Source organism: Leopardus geoffroyi, chromosome B4 (genome assembly GCF_018350155.1).
Source record: "Leopardus geoffroyi isolate Oge1 chromosome B4, O.geoffroyi_Oge1_pat1.0, whole genome shotgun sequence".
Taxonomy (NCBI): Eukaryota; Metazoa; Chordata; class Mammalia; order Carnivora; family Felidae; genus Leopardus; species Leopardus geoffroyi.
Genome location: NC_059341.1, coordinates 86,137,957 through 86,149,073, shown reverse-complemented (window position 1 = coordinate 86,149,073; position 11,117 = coordinate 86,137,957). Strand labels below are relative to the sequence as shown.

Genomic DNA, 11,117 nt, shown 5'->3' with positions numbered 1-11,117 from the left:
AAGTTAAAGAAGACTTGCAGACCCTGAAGGTCAGGCTAAGGTGAAGCTAAGGTTGCCTTTTGCCTCTAGTTAAGAACTAACATCCAGGCAGCTTCACTCCTGGAGGAGATCACTCTGGCTGTCTCAAGTACTTGTCAATGGGCTGCAAGTTGTAAGGAAATGTAATTTTTCTCTACATTTCTTTTGCCTTTGTTCTCTACATCAATAAACAATTATTTGATATTGTTTTAAGTATTGGATAGATATATAAGAACTACTTTTTTTTGTTTTTTTACCTCGAACAGCTACAATATAAGTGCACAGAAATATTGGAAATGATCCACTTTAGAAAATGATGATGTTGAGGAGGAAAAACTATCCCTTATCCTTTAAAATTCATCTAGTTTGTCTAAGAATCAAATTGACATGAGACAGATTAACAGAAAATCAAAGTTTAATAGTATGTATACCTCCTGTATGTATGGGAGAAACCTAGAGAAAATGACTAACTCCCCACCTTATCACCTTAAATAAACTAGGTATGATAGACAGGGAGACCTTAGCAACAAGACCTGTTGGATCAAAATCCTCTATGTCCCATTGTTTCTGATTGACACAGTAAACATTTGTTTACCATTTACCTTTTTTCTTTTTCAGCTTCCTATGAATTTCATTTTTTCCTTTTGAAGTCCCAGTCTCTCTTCTCCTTAGTTCAGACTGACATATATACCTCATTTGATCTTATGGTATTTGGAATTTCATATGTGTATGTATTCCCTATATGTGTACATTTAAATTTGATTACTCCTATTAATCTGTCTCGTGTCAGTCTGATTCTTAGTCCAGCTAGAAGGACCTTTGAAGGGGACAGGAAATTCTTCCTCCCTGACACTGGTCACACGCTTAGATTACCTATTGTCCATCAGTCTTCAATTATTTTCAGCCATACTTCTCTTCCTTCATTATCTAACATAAGAATTCATCTTTTAAAACCTGCCTAACCCAAACTGATGTGTCTATCTGTAGAATTTGGAATATATATTAGATCCTAATAATTATAAAATATGGAACGGAGTTATGAAATAATCTGAAAAAGATTCAGGTACACAGGACTGAGTTGTGTGGGGAAGCACACAAACCATTAGATCATGTATCTTTCAGAATCTTTTCTCCAGTAAACCTGAATGATGGCTTTTTTTTTTTTTTTTTAATTTTTTTTTTTCAACGTTTATTTATTTTTGGGACAGAGAGAGACAGAGCATGAACGGGGGAGGGGCAGAGAGAGAGAGGGAGACACAGAATCGGAAACAGGCTCCAGGCTCTGAGCCATCAGCCCAGAGCCCGACGCGGGGCTCGAACTCACGGACCGCGAGATCGTGACCTGGCTGAAGTCGGGCGCTTAACCGACTGCGCCACCCAGGCGCCCCATGATGGCTTTTGAGCATAAAGCCAAGAATTCTTTTGTATTTTATCTCTAACTCATTAATAGAATAAAAGGATACTAGGAAAATATATTTTAATCTTCAAGTTCCTTGCAATTGGTAGCAGATAATATTGGGGGTCTGTGTTGGGAAATGTTCCTAGATGGACTATGTGCCTCAATTATAGTTGCTTTTTATCTGTTGGAGATGCCTCTTACCTATAGGAGCTTTTACACATACCAGGACAGAAACAATAGAATGAAAGCACATTCTACCAGACAGCTTGATTGGGAAAATTACATTTGTAGGCATTTTTCATACAGTGTTTGCCAAGTTCTATCTGTTACTAGCTGTTTTCAGAAAGTGACATATAGTCCTATTGGATCACAAAGTCTCTTTAAGTTTCAGAATGAGTTTCACCCTTGAGTAACCAGGAAAAGACAAGGAATTTTCCGACCGACTTTTGGGTCCTTTGTTCTTGGCTGTGAACTATCCTTTGTTCTTGGTTGTGAACTATGCTGTTAAACCCATCTGGACTTGGCCATTCAAATTGGTGCTGAGTGAAATGCGGAGACCCTGAGCCCTGAGGCCTCAATACAGCCTGTCCCAAAAATGTTGCCAAAGGTTCTAAGTCTCCTCATGAGAAAGAACTCAAGGACAGGCACAACATAGAGGATGAGCAATGCAAGCAGGAAAGTTTATTAAAGCAAAAGTACACTCTTAAGATGCAAAAGTGGGTGAACTCAAGGGAGAGAGAGAAAGAGCTGTATGTCCTGGAGCTCGGGTTTTTATCTTCTATAGACAGTTGTTAACTAGGGGGTGGAACATTCATTACTTGCAGCAGGAATGTCTTGGAAACAGGATTTCAAGCCTTTTCTTCCTTATCTGGCAGGGGTTTCTGGGCTACTTTGTCAGCCATCTTGGGCCTGTCTGGTCTGATCTAGCTTCTTGTGGTTTTGTTTTGGAGTACTGCCAGGTCTCTGACTTTCCTAATAGCTGGCCATGAGTTCCTCTTTGATGGCCTCCACACATCCTGTTGGAACCTAACTAACTGCCTCAGACAAAATCTTCCTTAGTAATTCCACAAATTATTTCTGTCATACCTTCTTCTAGCTACATTTTTCTTTTTTAAAAAATACGTCTTTTAAAAAAATTTATTTAGAGAGAGGGGGAGTGCAAGGAGGAGAGGGGCAGAGAGAGGGAGGGAATCAGACACTTAACTGACTGAGCCACACAGGTGTCCCCCTAGCTGCATTTTTCTTAGGTTATCAATAAAGCTAAAGTTCCCCTTGAGTCAAATTTTCCTATTCCTTTTCAGAATTACAAATATGGACAAGTTCATTTTCTTTAGTGTTCCCAACAGTTCCAGCTTCACTTTACAATTGCTCTGTCCCCAATTCTGGTCATCACTGCCCCTACCTACAGCCCAGGTGAAAACATGGCTGTCAGGGCATGAAGTGTGCATGCCCAGTGACCACCCCTCCCCCGCGGTGCCCATGACCCCAAGCACAGTACATGGGATACAATTAGAGATAGGCAGAGGGAACAACACTCTTTCCTTTGTTTTTAGTTACTTTCTCTAAAAGCCTATAACTAGATCTATCATAAACACCAAACTGTTTCTTGGTCTTAAAAAATTGGTATTTATTTATGGATATTGTTTCAAAAATTATCAGTTTATATGATAAAATCATCTTTTTCTCTTCCAGAAAGAATAATTATTTTTATGTGTAGATTAATACACAAAATCAAACTACTACAATAAAGTTTACACTTCTAAGACAAGTTTTTATTTCATAGTATAGTTTTACCAATAAGAAGAAAAGGTATTTTTCTGGAATATTCCCCCTTATGTTTTATATGATAATTATATATTTTTCTGGATAGGTTCTATTGAGCTATATTAAAATATGATAAAATGGCATTGTGGTATTATTAATTTTTTCCCCATGCTTAATTTCTCCCAAATCAGAAAGAATCTTAGGGTAAAATTGAAATCTAATTTATGTTGAAAGTTGGTGTGTCAAATTCAATTCTATTTGTGGATATGAAACAGAAGGATTTCTTCCCTTCGCTTTAATGTGTCACAATTATTTTTAAAAACTTCTAAACCCCTAGTGAAAATAAAAATGAACAGCAAGTCGTGATTCTCAATTGTGTCTATAGGACTAAGGACACTAAATGCACCCTAAATGTGAAGAGTGGTTAAGATTTAATTGAGTTTCTTGCATCAGGCAGCATTCCTAAAAGTGGAAAACACATCCAACTACCAATGATTGGGGGTAGTAGTAGTACGAGTGCTAGTGATCTTACCACCCAAACTAGCAAACCAATTACTATGTGCCAGGCATTGTGCTGCATATGTCCATTTAATCCTCATCAAGTCTGTATCTGTTTTGTAGATGATGACACTCAGGCTTTCAGAGATTGTGTAATGTTCCCAGGGTCACAAAACATGGGAGTGATAGAACCAGGCGTTGAATCCAACCTCTGACTCCAACATAAATGCTGTTTCCTCAAGTACACAATCTAACTCATTGCAGACTCTTGATAATGTTGTATTGAGTAACTGACTGCCTCCTGTCTGCAGATGTCTTTTTGCAGTGTGATACTGATGAAGTACACAAAGTATAGTTACTGTTGATTTCTCCCTTTTCCACACTGGCAGTTCCCTGTGTTTCCTGCAACATATTCTTCATGTAGCATTTAAGTGATTTTTAAATGTGTAAGTTAGATCACATTACTCCCCTGCTTTAAACCCTCCAACTCCTTCTTGCTTCTTAGAATAACATTTTGCACATAACAGAAAAATAAAATAATGATCTCCAAAACTTTTTATCTTCAAATTTGTTACCCCTTGATATATCACTTGAACTCCACTGTTCTTCCTCTTCCCATCACATGATGAGATGAGCCTCACCAATCTTCTTTTTGTACTTCTGAAGGTACAAAATTCATTGTTTTAAAGGTCTTTTTTCCTGCTATCCCTTATGCTGGAACATTCTTTTTTGTCCTCCCCAAGTCTGGCCCCTTCTCAACATTTATATTAACACAAATACCTGCCCTCTATACAAAGAAGCCTATTTAAAGTGTATTCCTAGAATAATTTTCTATCACATAACCCTGTTTCCCCCCCCACCTTTATTATTAGATAGCACTATTTTATATGAAATTTTATGTTAGCTTACATGTAGACTTCTTTGTTTCATATTAGTTTATTTGTGGCTGGGATTTCTAGTAGATTAAAAATCTGTTAGAAATAAGCTCCCTTCCTAAAAAACAAATAATCCAGTGAAGAAATGGGTGAAAGACATGAATAGACACTTCTCCAAAGAAGACATCCAGATGGCCAACTGACACATGAAAAAATACTCAACATCACTCATCATCAGGGAAATACAAATCAAAACCACAATGAGATATCACCTTACACCTGTGAATGGCTACATTAACAACTCAGGCAAGGACAGATGTTGGCGAGGATGCGGAGAAAGAGGATCTCTTTTGCATTGTTGGTGGGAATGCAAGCTGGTGCAGCCACTCTGGAAAACAGTATGGAGGTTCTTCAAAAAATTAAAAATAGAATTACCCTATGACCCAGCAATTGCACTACTAGGCATTTATCCACGGGATACAGGTGTGCTATTTCAAGGGGACACAAGCACCCCCATGTTTTCAGCAGCACTATCAACAAAAGCCAAAGTATGGAAAGCACCCAAATGTCCATCGATGGATGGATTAAAGAAGATGTGGTGTGTGTGTGTGTGTGTGTGTGTGTGTGTGTATATATATATATATATATATATATATATATATATATATATATAATGGAATATTACTCAGCAATCAAAAAGAATGAAATCTTGCCATTTGCAACTATGTGGATGGAACTGAAGGGTATTATGCTCAGTGAAATTAGTCAGTCAGAGAAAGAAAAAAATCATATGACTTCACTCATATGAGGACTTTAAGAGGCAAAACAGATGAACCTAAGGGAAGGGAAACAAAAATATTATAAAAACAGGGAGGGGACAAAATAGAAGAGACTCATAAATATGGAGAACTGAGGGTTACTAGAGGGATTGTGGGAGGGGGAATGGGCTAAATGGGTAAGGAGCACTAAGGAATCTACTCCTGAAATCATTGTTGCACTATATGCTAACTAATTTGGATGTAAATTTTAAAAAATAAAAAATAAAATTAAAAACAAAAAGAAATAAGCTCCCTTAAGGCAGGAATTTGTCTTATTTATAGAAGAGCTTTGGACACATAATAGACTTGCACCAAGTAATCATTTAATGGGTGTATTAATAAACAAAGGAAGGTATTTTGTATGATTGGAACCAAAAGCACTAAAATATCCCATGGGAAAAATAGAGATTAGAATATAAACTTGATATCAAATGAATGGACTTTCTATTTTCTTTTAAAGATTTCAATCTTTTTTAATAAAAGAGATTTTAATTAATCAACTTAAATATTTTTTCATCAGAAATACATAAGATTAATTTCAGAAGTTTAAGTATGCATTTAAAACTCTATCTTAAATTGAGGCATATTGTCCACAGAATAAAACATAAATTTTAAGAGTGTTATTTGATGAATTTTATATACGTATACACCTGCACACAACAATGTTTCCATCACTCTTCCAGAAGTTTCCTCATGACCCTTTATTAACAGTACCATCCCTTCATAGCCTCTATTTTAACTTCTAGCCCCATTGATTACTTCTGTCTGTTCTTTTTTTTTTTTTATTTTAGAGGTTCTTTTCCACCCTATTTTTCAATTCCTCTAAATTACATAAGAGAAATTTTGCCTCAGTGTCAGTACCAAGAAGCAAAATCTAAGAAAAACTCTCAAAGTTCAAAGTTTATTCTGACTCGTAAAGAACCAAAAATGTGTCTTAGTCATCTTAGTTATAAATTCAAAACTCAGAACACTATTTTCACCTATCTGGAGGAAAACATATCTTACATAGCAAGATGGAAGGATATAAATATCATCTTTCATGTCTTATGAATTTGGTTGATATTTACCAATATAATTATTATACAGTTATGCATTTTAATCATCTTTTAAAATATTTCATAGAGTAAGCAAAAATCAATATTTATACAAAAACCAAAACATCTCTGGGATGTTTGTTACATGCATGTGGCGCCTGCGGGATATTTCTTATAGCTTTTATAGGCTTTTATGTCTTGAGAATCTTAGTAACTTAACATTCAATTTTCTTTTTCACTTTTGGCTTTAAAAAGAGGCAACCAAATAGGTTTATCATATGAAGCCACTGAGATTTAAAATATTTAATATAAATCATTTCAAAAGAAAAATACAGTGGTGTATTTGGTACTGATTTATAAAGAGATGTTTGTGACCTTTTTGAAATTTTTCAAAATATTACATGAAATGTCTATTTACATCACTATTCCTTTGTTTGTCCTTGATCTTTTTATATCCCATGATTACTACTATATAGCAATGCTTGTTCTAATGTATGTCCTTTATAAAACATAAGCTTACAATTCAGGTTTATCAAAATAGCAAATTTTTGTTTAGGAAATGCATTATTTCTGAAACTTATGAAAACCCATAATATTGCTCTTTTCATTGGTGGATAGATCTCCAAGAGAGTAAGCACAGATGTAGAAGTTAAGATTTATGTACAACTTAGAAGACCTACTTACAGTCTACGAACAGTGCCCTTGGGAAGGGAATTGCTCTATACCTCCTAAGTTCAACATTGAGTTCATTTCATAAAGCAGCATGTATAAACCTTCAAGGCTTAATGAAATAATGGGCCCTTTGAGGAAGCCTACACTCATTTGTCACTCATAGTTCACTCAAACACTAGGAGGGTTGAAAATATTTCTGTCTCAGATTTAGATGCATTAAAAACCTGGTCTTCAGAATGAAGTTAATGAAACATCTGATTCTCTCCATTGGCTTTATCAAAATGCAATTTCCTGGGTTCACTCCAGATCTAGTGAATAACATGTCAGTGAGTGGGAGGCCTGGAGTCTGCATTTTGATTAAGTTCCTCAGGTGCTTCATATGCCTTCTGAAGATAGAGAGGTGACACATACTTTTCACGTTTATGTGTCCTCCAAAGTAACATTTTAGCTTAAAAGTGTGAAAACCAGATGTGATTTGGATAAACATGTTGGGAAATTGTACTATATATGGTATCTTGGGTATTTAGGAACTGGGGATTTACCTCTATAAAATGCCTGCATGGTGGATGCTTTATACATATAATTTAATATAATCCTAACCATAATCTTATGGGAATAGGTATCATTATATCAGTTTTATGGATAAGAGAACAAGCTCAAAGATGTTAAATAACCTTATCTGAGTTACACAGATAATAACTGGAAAATTTGAAAAAACAATTCATTATATCAAACTTTAAAGCTTTTTCTACTATATTAGGTTGCTGGCTTGGATGGAGCAGAGGAAGCAATACTTTTTTGAAACAAACTCATGCTAACCAATAAGCATTTGCTCTATCAGTTAGTAGAACAAACTGGTAAGGGAGAAATTCTTACACCAACTTCATAGATGAGACACAGAGAGGTTAGGTACCTTGCTGATAAACTCATATTTATTCATCCATTTATGTACGTATATATTTATTTCCATATTAAAAGGCTACAGAGGACTGAATATGAGGTTGAACAAAGCATGCCTTGTCTCTGCCCTCATGGAGATTGTAGACTAGCTTAAGAGACAAATAGATAAATTGATCTATACCATAATTTGTGATAAATGCTGTCAGGACAAAAATAACAGGAAAAATCTAAGTTGGAACTCAAAGAAGGCTTATCCAGAGAAGTGACACTTGAGCTAAGATACAAAGTCTGAGTAAGATTCACAATGTAAAAAGTGAGAGGAAAAGCATTCTGGGCAGAGGGAATATCATGTGAAAAGTTTATGAGGTAGAAACAACTTGCACTTTCAGGAACTGGAAGGACAGTGTGGCCATCATGGAGGACAAGGAGTGAATGGTACTGATGCTGGATTCAGTAGCCATATGACTGAGGTCTCTGATGGCAAAATCAAAGATTCTTGGCAATGCTTCTATGTCAAAAGACAGAGAAAGAGATCCATTTTGCATATTAAAAGATCATTCTGGGTGTTCTGTAGATAGACCTGCTTTGTTGTGGTGTGGTTCAAATGAGAACAATGCATAAAATTAATTGAGAGTGGCAACAGAAATGTAGAAATGGAGAGTAATTTTAAAAATAAGTTTGGATTTAGAATCAGCAGGGCTTCATACTGATGGGGTGAAGACGTAATGACAAAGCTATGTAGAAAATGATTTCTAACTTTCTGTCTTAGAAACTGGATGAAGAGAGACTAGAGGGCCATATGCTGAGGAAAGGAACATTATAGAGGAAAAGGTTGAAATATGGAACCTGGGGCTTTGGTGGAAATATATACGGGTGGGCTTCCTGAGCACAAAGATCGTATTTTAATCCATGGCAATAATAGAGCTCACCTGAAGAGACCGGCTAGAATGAGAAACAAAGAAAGCCCAAGAGCTTAAGCAGGAAGGGAGCCAGGAAGTGAGACTAAGCAGGAGAAGCCAGAGACATACAGGAAATCAGAAGTGTCATGGTGTCATGGAAACCAAAGAAAGAGGGAATTTCAAGGATGGGATGGTCAGTCGTTGAGTGTTTCAGCAAGGGCCAACAAGGTGCGAAGGGAACAGTGTTCTCGATTTGATCAAACCCCAGGGACAGTTTCAGGCCTGTTCTACTTCTAAAAATCTTGCCAGTAAAAGTACATAGGGAATCAGGGTAAAATTTGGAGATTTGGAGTTAGGGGAGCATACTTTTTAGAGCTCTATAGTAGAGCCTATTCAAATACTAATGGGAAGAGTACAAAAAGGAGGAAGATTAATGATCTGCCAAAAATAATAGGTAAAGGGAGGATAAACATTTTTGAGAAGATGAGAACAGGTGGAGGAACTTTGGCAGAAGAAAGGACACTTTTCCCATTCAAACGGAGGGAATAATAAAGGACGACAATGGTGGTAGCTAACACTGTTTTGCTATACACTATCATTTTTTTTTTCAACGTTTATTTATTTTTGGGACAGAGAGAGACAGAGCATGAACGGGGGAGGGGCAGAGAGAGAGGGAGACACAGAATCGGAAACAGGCTCCAGGCTCTGAGCCATCAGCCCAGAGCCTGACGCGGGGCTCGAACTCCCGGACCGCGAGATCGTGACCTGGCTGAAGTCGGACGCTTAACCGACTGCGCCACCCAGGCGCCCCTACACTATCATTTTTTATGAGTGGCAATGTATATGTACGTTGTGTTATATGTAAGTATGTGTTATATGTACGTGTGTGTTATATGAATGTTATCTTAATATATATTAATTTGATTAATATATTAACCTCCCTAATAACTTTCTAAGATTGGTATTCTTATCGCCACTTTATGTATGGGTGCAAGAAGTATAAGCGATTTGCCTAGGCCGCACAACTAGGGAGGGAAGAAATGGGATTTGACATAGAGCCTAAGCCAAGAACTGCAGACCTCCTGGTAGGAAAGTGAATTCCTTCTTATCTGAGTACTTCTACCTACGTGATGTACAAGGCGAAGGCATGGACTAAAGGGTACAGGGATGGTAGTGGTGAAAGAGATAAAGGGAGATTTTAAAGTGTATGAAATAGTGGCTAGAGAACTTGGGAAAGCATGCTTACAGGCGAAGGGTGAGATAGATGCTCATGTAGTGGTCGGTCCTCATTTGCGTTTTGTGAGAAGTAACTTACAGTGATACCAGTCAGCCTGGTTTTGTGACCTTCCATAAGGTATTCCATAAGATGCAATATGAATCCAGGTAAAAGAAAGTGGATAGTTGGGTTCACTCAGGGCCAGAGCGTTTCGGGTTTTATTTTGTTTTGGCAAGGAAGTTGGAAGTCGATGATATTTGCGAAGGAGTAGCAAATCAAGAGTGTACTCGCTTTGGAAGCACATATACTAAAAGTGGAACGACACAAAGAAGACTAGCATGGCCCCTGCACAAATCAAGAGTGTAAACCTAAATCTATCTACATTTTATCCAGCCCCACTGCATTGCCACTAAGAATTATTGGATTACTCTGAGTGAGCAAAAAATTTAATAATGATGCATCAAACCATAATTCTGTAAGATTAAAACAAGAAGAAAAAATATTTAAAAAGAGCGAACTAAAATAGCTACCTAGCTAGTTACTCATAATATAATCATATGCTGTGATTGGGGAAGTAGTAAAAAGTCTTCTAATTTACAACAGTATGTTTGAATGTACTTACACTTGGAGAATTTTCCAGGATTGCTAGTAATATTATGCCCCAAGCACATTGCTGAGATTTCCTGTATTTTTTCCAAAGCATTTAACTTTCGAAGTAAATTGCATTTTCCTATACATTTGCTATATTTTCCCTTAAATTCTTTGTTTTCTTAAAACTATTTCACATATCTATTTCATCCTTGCTAATGGACACCAGCAAAGTTACAATTTCATGGACATTAATGTTGATTAAAATAGATTTTCTATCATTTATGTAGGAAAGACATGATACATAATTGCTCATAAAATTTAAGCAGCAATGGTGTGTAAATTGATTCCTTTAAGAGAAATGTGCAGTTTTAAGGTCACTATTTCATGCATGCATCATTCATTACCCATGGTGACACTATATTGCCTATTCAAA

At 36.5% G+C, this 11,117-nt stretch overlaps 1 non-coding gene across 1 annotated transcript; it reads left to right on the top strand.

The window, feature by feature from the left end:
• Positions 1 to 10,376: 10,376 nt before the first annotated feature.
• LOC123592299 lies at positions 10,377 to 10,481 on the top strand. Its single transcript, XR_006709693.1, has one exon. It is a non-coding gene; the product is annotated as a U6 spliceosomal RNA (small nuclear RNA).
• The last annotated feature ends 636 nt before the right edge of the window (positions 10,482 to 11,117 follow it).